Source organism: Hypanus sabinus, chromosome 1 (assembly GCF_030144855.1).
Source record: "Hypanus sabinus isolate sHypSab1 chromosome 1, sHypSab1.hap1, whole genome shotgun sequence".
NCBI classification, from domain to species: domain Eukaryota; kingdom Metazoa; phylum Chordata; class Chondrichthyes; order Myliobatiformes; family Dasyatidae; genus Hypanus; species Hypanus sabinus.
Window position 1 is genome coordinate 115,016,538 of NC_082706.1, and position 10,222 is coordinate 115,026,759.

The 10,222-nt window shown below is 44.9% G+C and overlaps 1 long non-coding RNA gene across 1 annotated transcript; it reads left to right on the plus strand.

Annotated features, from left to right (window-relative positions):
* Positions 1-455: 455 nt before the first annotated feature.
* LOC132396979 (uncharacterized) lies at positions 456-9,246 on the plus strand. The gene is made up of 3 exons (XR_009513207.1): positions 456-765; positions 1,445-1,566; positions 7,525-9,246. It is a non-coding gene; the product is annotated as an uncharacterized LOC132396979 (long non-coding RNA).
* Positions 9,247-10,222: the final 976 nt, after the last annotated feature.

Genomic DNA, 10,222 nt, shown 5'->3' on the forward strand with positions numbered 1-10,222 from the left:
GTTTCTAAGCTCCCCAAGGCCATCTTGGATTTGAGGTCCGCAGATGGACCTCCTCTCTGAAATGGATCGATCTGCTCTACATGAACATATGTATAGTGCAAAGTCTAGATCCAGGCAGGTTTGTCATTCTCCCCTGCTTTGTTTGTGCATTGTATAGAATCCTTCTCAAATCCGTTAGGAAGGACGAGAGCAAAAGAATGTAGGATTGATCAACATTTGCGATCAGTTTGAATCAGCATTAGGAGGTACATTTAACAGTAACGGTAGTGTTGTCCACTTCCAGCAGGCCCAGGCCCATCCTGTCTCACAGAGCTGAGTGCAACTCAGATGCCTCTTCAAGGAGTTTTACGTGGTTATATGGGCGGAGCTTAGGAGGGCGATGGTGCAAAGTGGCGACTCCTTTGCTTGCTCTATTTCTATCTTTGATATTTCTTTTTTCCCTTTTCAAGGTTCTTTTGAAGACCCTGAACTGGAGTTACACGCAGACTTCGGTTCTTTGCGGAAATGGAACCCGCTCTCGGGCCCTCAAGACCGGCTGCTTTTCAATATGCCAAGGATGCAGCCTAGAAGTCTAGTGCGCTTTCAGGGTGCCAGATTTTCGAGGCTCTGGAGGCAGGTGGATGCCACTGCCTGGTGCATCATGGCAGATGGACGATTGTAAACAGCGAGCTGGTTGCTGGTGTGGGGTGCCCAGAGACCCGCGTTCTTTGGACACAGAGAAACTTTGGAGAAACCAAGGCAACAGACATTTAACACCATAAATCAGTGAGTTGTTTTCTTATGTCTCCGTGCTCACTGTGAAACGGGGACACATCTTTTTCCATTATTAGGGAGAGAGAGAGCCTGTGGTATGTCGAATTACCGGGTGAATGAGTAGTCTTTGGGGTACTGCAATTCTGTGTGTTATTGATGCTTTGCTGCATGTTTGAGTGCTCAGTGGGAGGTGCTAATGCTTTTTTTTGCTGATGGGAAGGGAGGTCATTGTGTTGCTGCTGGTTTTGTGTAGAAGGGGAGAGCTGGGGGGGCTTTGGGGTTCTAACATTTAATTGTCATTCATTCTTTGGGCACTCCTCTGTTTTTGTGGATGTTTGTGATGAAAAAGAACTTCAGGATGTATATTGTATACATTTCTTTGACATTAAATGTTCCTATTGAGGGAGAGTGATGCTATGCTGTTCGGCAACTGGTCTGACCAATCCAACATCCCCTTCACCGTCCGGTCTGACTGTCCCTTAATATTGTGACACATGCTAAAATCCACTGGAAGCTGCACTCCCTGTGCACTTCTCTCTCAGCTCATTGTCTCCACCCACCCCCTGCACTGCGAACGTAAACCAGCTCTGCAGTCATGAAGAAAGGTTCATCGGGTATTGATACTGATGACCCTGTGGCCACTGTCATATTACTTTGCTGTCCCCTTATAACTATCTGTATCCATCTGCAGATGATCACTACTGAAAATGATTGTTGTTCCCTGCCATTTGTCCGACCTGGATGCTGTCTGCGTGAGTCCAACGATCTGGTCGGCAGGAGATCGAACAGAGGGCACTGCTGTGGTATTCTTTGGTAAGTGACTCTCACATCTTCTTCCCTTATTAACACACTGCCCACAGCCAAGGCTTGAGAGGCTACAGCTGTAACAAATCATCTTTACCCTTCTTTGTATATCCTGGCACACCCTTGCTGGCATACGAAGCAGGCCCTCTGTGTCTTTGCAGCAGCAAGGAGTTGATTGTGGACTTCAGGAAGGGGAAGTCGAGGGAACACACACCAGCTCTTATCAGGGGAAGGAGTAAACAGTTTCCGATTCCTGAGTGTCAACATCTTTGACCTTTCAACTTCTACCCCAGGCCCAACATATTGATGCAATTATAAAGAAGGCATGACAGTAGCTTGTTTTCATGAGGAATTTGAGGAGACTTGAAATGTTACCAAAGACTCTCACGGATATCTACAAATGTTTGGAACACTCAAGAGAAATTTGGAAAGATACATGGATAGGAGAGATAAGGAGAGCTATGCTCTGGGTACAAGTCAATGGGGCTAGGGATTTTAAATGGTTTGGCACAGACTGCACGGGCCAAAGGGCCTGCCTCTGTGCTATAATTCTCTATGACTGTGTGTTCCATGCGGAGCATTCTAATAGCTGCATCACCATCAAACGTGGAAGAGCCAGTGCACAGGATTGGAAAAAACTGCAGGAAACTGCAAACTTAGTCATCTGCATTATGAGCACTAGCCTCCCAGCATCAAAACTTGTAATTCTTGAAGTCTCCTCCTAATCTCAGCACAGTTCACTTTTGTCTCCAAGTTTTCCAGTCTTCCAGTTCTCAGGCACCCTCCTTGGAGAAGCTCATATGGCACTCAAATGTGCACTGTCATTTAATAAAATCACTGTGATCTGACGGGACTAGGCAGACACGTTCCAGTCTCTCCACGGTTACACTTCACCACAACGTCAATCAGGAGCTTATTCTGTGCTTGGCACAACCTGTGCTTACCTTGAGCTGTATCCCTCTTACTTCCCAGCACTTTTTCCAAATGACCAGTGTAGCCACGGTACCTGATATGTGGAGCAGTCCGTGCTCTAAACCTTCTCTTGCACCGCTCTCCAACACTCACTCTGCTGCATCAATAACTGCATTGGTGCTTCCTCTTGCACCCATGTGGGACTTATTAACTTCATCAAGTCGATTCTAAGAAATATAATTGCAGCTATATAGGACCCTGGTCAGACCCCACTTGGAGTATTGTTCTCAGTCCTGGTCGCCTCTCTACAAGAAGGACATGGAAGCCATAGAAAGCGTGCAGAGGTGTAGAGGAGGTTTACAAGGATGTTGCCTGGATTGGGGAGAATGCCTTATGAGAATAGGTTGAGTGAATTCGGACTTTTCTCCTTGGAGCGACAGAGGATGAGAGGTGACCTGATAGAGGTGTATAAGATGATGAGAGGCATTGATCGTGTGGATAGTCAGAGGCTTTTTCCCAGGGCTGAAATGGTTACCACAAGAGGATACAGGTTTAAGGTGCTGGGGAGGAGATACAGTGGAGAGGTCAGGGGTAAGTTTTTACTCAGAGAGTGGTGAGTGTGCGGAATGGGCTGCCGGCAACGGTGGTAGAGGCGGATACGGTAGGGTCTTTTAAGAAACTTTTGGATAGGTACATGGAGCTTAGTAAAATAGAGAGCTATAGGTAAGCCTAGTAATTTCTAAGGTAAGGACATGTTCTGCACAACTTTGTGGGCCGAAGGGCCTATATTGTGCTGTAGGTTTTCTATGTTTCTATGTTCTATGTTTCTACTTCTGCTTTCTTAAAAATTTCACGAATTGTTCCTCCCCCAGCCTTTGAGAATTGTGGTTAATACAGGGGGATGGGAAACAGAGTTGCAGGACAGATAGTGAAGTGGTTGTGGAGACAGACCTCAGACAAAGTCTGGAATCATGGTGTGACTAGTCTCCTGAGCTGCGTATATTTCAATGCAAGAGTGTCAGAGGAAAGGCAGATGAGCTCAGGACTTGGATCAACACCTGCAATTATGATGTTGTAGCCATTAGTGAGACCTGGTTAGCAGGGGCAGGGCAGTTAGCTCGATATTCTGGGGTTCCATTGTTTTAGACATGACAGAGTGAGAGGGTTTATAGGAGGAAGGGTGGCGTTACTTGTCAGGAAAAAGTCACAACATTCCTCAGTCAGGACAGATTAGAGAACTCATTGAATGAGGTGACATGGGTGGGACTGAGGAACGAGAAAGATACGACCATGTTAATGGGGCTATATTACAGACCACCCAACCGTCCACGGGATTTAGAGGAACAAACTTGTAAAGAGATCGCAGACTGTTGGAAGAAACATAAGGTTGTTTTAGTAGGCGATTTTAACTTCTCACTTATTGATAGGGCCTCACTTATTGTAAAAAGACTAGATGGCATAGAGTTTACAAATGTGTTCCAGAAAGTTCTTATCATCAGTATTTGGAAATCTTAACAGAATGTGTGATACTTTCAACACACATACCACATAACACGTTTAGGGAAGCTTGGTTTTCAAGAGATATCAAAGCCTTTCTTAAGAAAAAACAGAAGTGCATATCAGATAGACATACATCGTTAGGGATAAATGAGATATTTATGGAGTAAGAGAAATGCAAGAGAACACAAGAAAGAAATTACGATGGCTAAAAGAAGGCATGAGTTTGCCTTAAGAGGCAAAGCGCAGGAGAATACTAAGGGATCCTACAGATAAAATGCTTATAAAAAGTATTTGCACCCCTTGGAAGTGTTCATGTTTTATTGTTTTACAATATTAAATCACAATGGATTTAATTTGGCTTTTTGACACTGATCAACAGAAAATATCATTTTGTGTCAAAGTGAAAACAAATTTATCCAAATTGGTCTAAATTTATTACAATTATTAAACACAAAAAAGTTGATTGCATTCAGTATTCACCCATTTCGAGCCAGTGTTTAGTAGATGCACCTTTGACAGCAAGTACATCCTTGAGTCTGTGTGGATTGGTCTCTATCAGCTTTGCACATCTGGACACTGCGATTTTCCCCCTTTCTTCTGTACAAAACTGCTCAAGCTCTATCAGATGGCACAGAGATCACGAGTGGACAGCCCTTTTCAAGTCCAGCCACAAATTCTCAATAGGATTGAGGTCTGGAGTCTGACTTGGCCAGGACATTTATTTTTCCTGTGTAGCTTTGACGTTATGCTTGCTATCATTGCCTTGCTGGAAAACAAATCTTCTCAAGTCCCAGTTCTCTTGCAGACTGCATCAGGTCTTCCTCAAGGATTTCCCTGTACTTTGCTGAATTCATTTTACCTTCTACCTTCACAAGCCTTCCATGATCTGCTACAGTGAAGCATCCCCACAGCGTGATGCAGACACCACCGTGCTTCACAGTGGAGATGGTATGTTTTTAATGATGTGCAGTGTTTGCCTTATGCCAAGCATAGCGTTTAGAATGATGGCCAAAAAGCTCAATTTTGGTTTCATCAGACCAGAGAACCATCTTCCAGCTGATTTCAGAGTCTCCCACACGCCTTCTGGCAAACTGGAGCTGAGATTTCATGTGAGGTTCTTTTTCTCAACAATGGTTTTCTCTTTGCCAATCTCCTATAAAGCTGTGACTGGAGAAGCACCTGGGCAACAGTTGTTGTATGCGCATTCTCTCCCATCTCAACTACCAAAACTTATAACCTCTCCAAAGTTGTCATAGGTCTCTTGGTGGCTTCCCTCACCAGTCCCCTTCTTGCACCGTCACCCAGTTTCTGAGTGCTCTAGGCAGATTTACAGCTGTTTCTATTTCTTGATGATTGACTTAACTGTACCCCAAAGGACATTCAGTGAGTTGGAAATTTTCTTTTATCCATCTGCTGATTTTCACTTTTCAATAACATTTTTGTGGAGTTGCTTGAAGTATTCTTTTGTCTTTGTGGTGTAGCATTTGCCAGGACACTGACTCACCAGCAGTCGGACCTTCCAGATACTGGTGTATTTTTAGTACAATCAAACAGATCACCTTGACTGCACACAGTGATCTCCATTTAACTAATTATGTGACTTCTAAAACCAATTGGCTACACCAGTGATGATTTGGTGTGTCATATTAAAGGGGGTGAATACTTATGCAATCAATGATCCTGTGTTTCATATTTGTAATCAATGTAGATCAATTTGTAGAGATTTCCTTTCACTTTGACATAAAAGAGTCTTTTTCTGTTGATCGGTGTCAAAAAACGCAAATTAAATTTACACAACTGATGGCCACAGTGTCTCTAGAAGCGAGGCAAATTAGCACTGACTTTATGGACATGATCAAGATTACAGAGGAGGAGGTGTTTGCTGTATTGAGGCAAATTAGGATGAATAATTCCCTCAGACCCTGTAGGAGGCAAGTGGAGAAATTTCAAGGGCCCCAGCAGATATATTTATATTATCAAAACACAAAGTACACTGCAGATGCTGTGGTCAAATCAACACGTACAACAAGCTGGAGGAACTCAGCAGGTCGGGCAGCATCCGTGAAAACGAGCAGTCAACGTTTCAGGCTGAGACCCTCTGTCAGGATTATCCTTAGCGACAGGTGAGGTACTGGAGGATTGCAGGATACCTAGGTTTTGTTTGTAGATGGTTCTTGCTATAGGGATTATGCTGGAAATCATGCAGGATTCTCAGTGGTACAGCAGGACCAGTCAAGCTTCAAGACCATCAGAGAGGAAGCTTGTCCACAACCGTGCTCCGCCCAATTAGCAGAACTCAAGGCTTCGACAGCAGCATGTGAGATGATGGAAGGCGAGAAGGTAGACATTTACACTGATTCGGCATATGCCCATGGGGTATGTCATCTGTTTGGGGCAGTGTGGAAACAGTGAGGCTTCAGGAAAAGTAATGGAGACCCCATACAGCATTGTTAGCAAATTTCAGACTTAATAAAAGCACTTATGAAACCCCAAGCACTGGCTATAGTGAAATGCCAGGCACATAAGAAAGGGAATGATGTGATAACCAAAGGAAATCAGGCTGCGGACGAAGCGGCCAGGAAAGCGTCGGGGTGTACATCGGCTGTTATTGCACCCCAGGTAAGCCAAGAGCCGGAACCCATGATAGAGGACCTGATTGAAATGCAAGGTAGGGCAACGTTGGCAGAACAGACAATGTGGAGGCAAAGAGGGGCCAAACAGAACCCAGAAGGCCTGTGGAGCACGGAGAATGGTTTGTGGGTAGCACCTACTCCTTTGTTGACTAACCTAATCTCAGAAGCACATGGAGTGGACCATTGTGCAAGGGGGAAGTAAAATAAAAAAGGACGGTTTCTTGTCACATTGCTTACAGTCTACGGTAGACTATGTTTTAGCACAATGTGAGGTTTGTTCACAGAATAATGTTCGAAGGGGGATTACAACCCCAATAGGTCACATACCTGTGACTAAGGACCATTTCGACATCTGGTGATCGACTACATAGATATGATAAAGTCGGTAAGAGGGAAAAGATACATTCTGGTGGTTATTGACAGGTTCAGCAGCTGAGTAGAGGCAGTACCCTCGAAGGATCAAGGAGCAGGAACAGTGGTAAAGTTCCTGACAAATGAAGTGATCCCAAGATTTGGAATACCTATGGAGATTAGCTCGGACAACAGTTCGGCCTTCATCCAAAAGGCAGTTCAGTTGGTATTACAGATACTAAAAATAAAGCAGAGGTTTGGATGTGTGTACCACCCACAATCACAGGGCATGGTGGAAAGAATCAATGGCACTCTGAAGGCCAAGCTGAACAAAATTTGTGCAGAGACTTGACTGAATTAGGTTGATGCATTACCGTTAGCACTAATGAGCTACCGTACGCAGGCTAATCGAGTAACATGCTTGACACCACATGAAATGCTAACTGGAAGGCCCATGCCAGTGCCCCAATGGAGAGGACCATTTAAGGAACCCAGTTTAGAGCAATTGGAACTTGAACTAAGACAATACATGCGGCAACTAACTATGATACATCAGTCTATCTATACGCAGGAAAAACAGAAAGAGCCGGAGACGGTCCAAGGGGAAGGACCAATCCAACCAGGAGATCAGGTCTACGTGCAAGCGTTTCAAAGGAAGTGGGACGAACCAAGAAGGGAAGGGCCTTTCACGGTAATCAAGGCATCACCCTCGGCGGTTCAAGTGGAAGGGCGTTCCACTTGGTATCATCTCAACCACTGCACTAAGGCAGTTCCGCAGGTACAGTCAGAGGCGGAACCCGAGGTAAGTGGTGAGGAGGAGCAGATTGCAGAGGCCAGCCAGGAAGAACAAGAAGCTGACACTGCAACACAGGAATTTGACCAGGTGGTATGGGAAGTCTTTGGTAATTCTGATGACTCTGAGAATGAAGTTGGGGATAGTAGTACTCTTTAAGATAGTGGGGATGGTTTGGGTATAGTCAGTTTTGCCCCACAGGATAACACACCCGCCTACTATAGCGCAGATTTGGAAACCATCAACGTGGAGGATATGGCATGGGAATGATGTAACCCTGGGAAACTCGGGAGCACGCAGTAAGAGAAGTAGCACACGCACCGGTTTGCCACGACAAGAGAACACATGGTACCAACGGGCAATGTATACAGCAAGCACGATGGAAAGACAGAATTGCTACCTGTACTCAAGGGCAAGCCCTGCTCAGCATGTAGTTCCCATGCCTTATAACTCCTCCACCTGCACGCGGTGGCGAAGAGAGCACGGGGAACAATGGGAACGCCGGTGTCCAGGTCCGGTTAGGGCTTGTTTCATGAGGATTTGCTTTAAAGCAGATCCCTGTTATCGAAACTGTATGAACAATGCACCAATGTGCCCCTATTGGTGTATGCTATATCAGGCTTCCTCGCAGCTTGATCAAAGCAAGCTTGCCTCTGAATGCAATTACAGCAGACCCTGGGCTACAAATAAAAGAAGACAGACACCTACACTGCAACAGCTTATAATGCAGGACCATCTGAGTTATGAACGATTCATGCGGGTGGGCACTCACCCGGTTGGCCACTTCCGAGGCAACTCCACTCAGACGTGGGATGTAACCCCATGTAAAAGACACTTAACGGGTTCCCCTCCTCCTGAGGGTGCATTGGACTCTCAGACTATCCCATTAGTAGACACTTGGTGGCTGTGTGGACAGAAAGGAGGTCTGAGATCTACACTCCCCCTCAATTGGGCAGGAACATGCACGCGTGTCATGCTGCTTCAAGAAGTTATAATGTCCCCTGAAGTACAGTCCAACGCTAACTTCCCTGAGCAGCGGACGCTGCTATGGCAGAAGAGAAAATATGAACCTGACCCGACAATCCGGATTGACAGTATAGGACAGCCGAGAAGTATACCTAACGAATTCAAGGCATGAGATTGCTGCAGGCTGGGAAGCTATCATACCTGTGATAGGGGTAAGCAAAAATGTTGAATGGATGAATTATATATACTACAATCAACAGAGGTTCATCAACTACACCGATGATGCGCTGGAGTCCTTAGGGCAACAGCTAGATGCAACTAGCAGCATGGCGTGGCAAAACAGACAGGTACTGGATTGGCTTTTGGCAGAAAATGTGTGTGTGTGTGTAATGTTTGGAAAACAATGCTGCACTTTCATACCAAACAATACTAGCCCAGAATGGTCTTTCACCAGAGCAATGAATAAATTAAAGAATTTGCGGAAGGAAGTCAAACAGAATGCAGGATTTGGGCATAAGTGGTTTAACTGGTTAGAAAGCGGACTAGGTGGGGGGGGGGGGGGGATGGGGTACGTGGCTGACCAAAATGGCGATAGCTGCAAGTGTTGTGTTGATAAGCTGTGCGATTACTCTGTGCTGTTTGCTTCCATGTCTCAGGACTTTGATAGTGCGTGCGACAGCAAAACAAAACCGATGATGTACCGTTACAGTCGCGCGATGCATCAGATGGACTAGAGGGTGTTAATGATGTGGACACTAGTTTGTAAAGGTGTCTGAGTCTTTTTTCCCATCTCAGCTACGGCGGGACAGGTTTTTGGCTCAGCAGCCTAGGCTAGGGTAACAGAGAGAGATCATTTTGAGCTCCGAGTACGGAAATTGTAGTTGACCCAAATTTGGGATTAAAATGCTGGACTTTATTTTGGCTTTGGTGCACGGCCTCTGAGTGTTCTCTTTCTGTGTGAGACCCTGTGGGTCTCAAAGGGTGGATTATATTGAGAAATATACCTGACATAATCATTATATATACCTGAAATATAATCACTATATACTAGCTATTTACTATGTAATCACTTCTAGGTACTGAATATTACTATGTATTATTTTACTAGACACATTTTGCTATGTATTGATTAAACTGGATACTTTGTACTCTCTTAGCTGCATACTGTGGCAATTACAGAGCACCTGTTTAGCTAGCAGCACTAATTAGCTGAAATGTACTCCATGTATTATACTCAGCCTTTGCTTAATAAGAGATAAAAGTGGCGGACAGGATGGTACGAGCAGGAATTGTAATGTGATGGAAGTTGTCTGAAAAAATAACCTTGGCCAGGAATGGGGCCCCAATGTGAACTGGAAAGAAATAATGGTGGTGCACCGAGAGCTAGGCAAGACCGATTGATTAGTTAATGATTAGTCAGGAGAAAGAGTACAGGAAACTGATACAGGACTTTGTGATATGGTGCAACTCAAACTACCTGCGTCTCAATATCACCAAGACAAAGGAGATG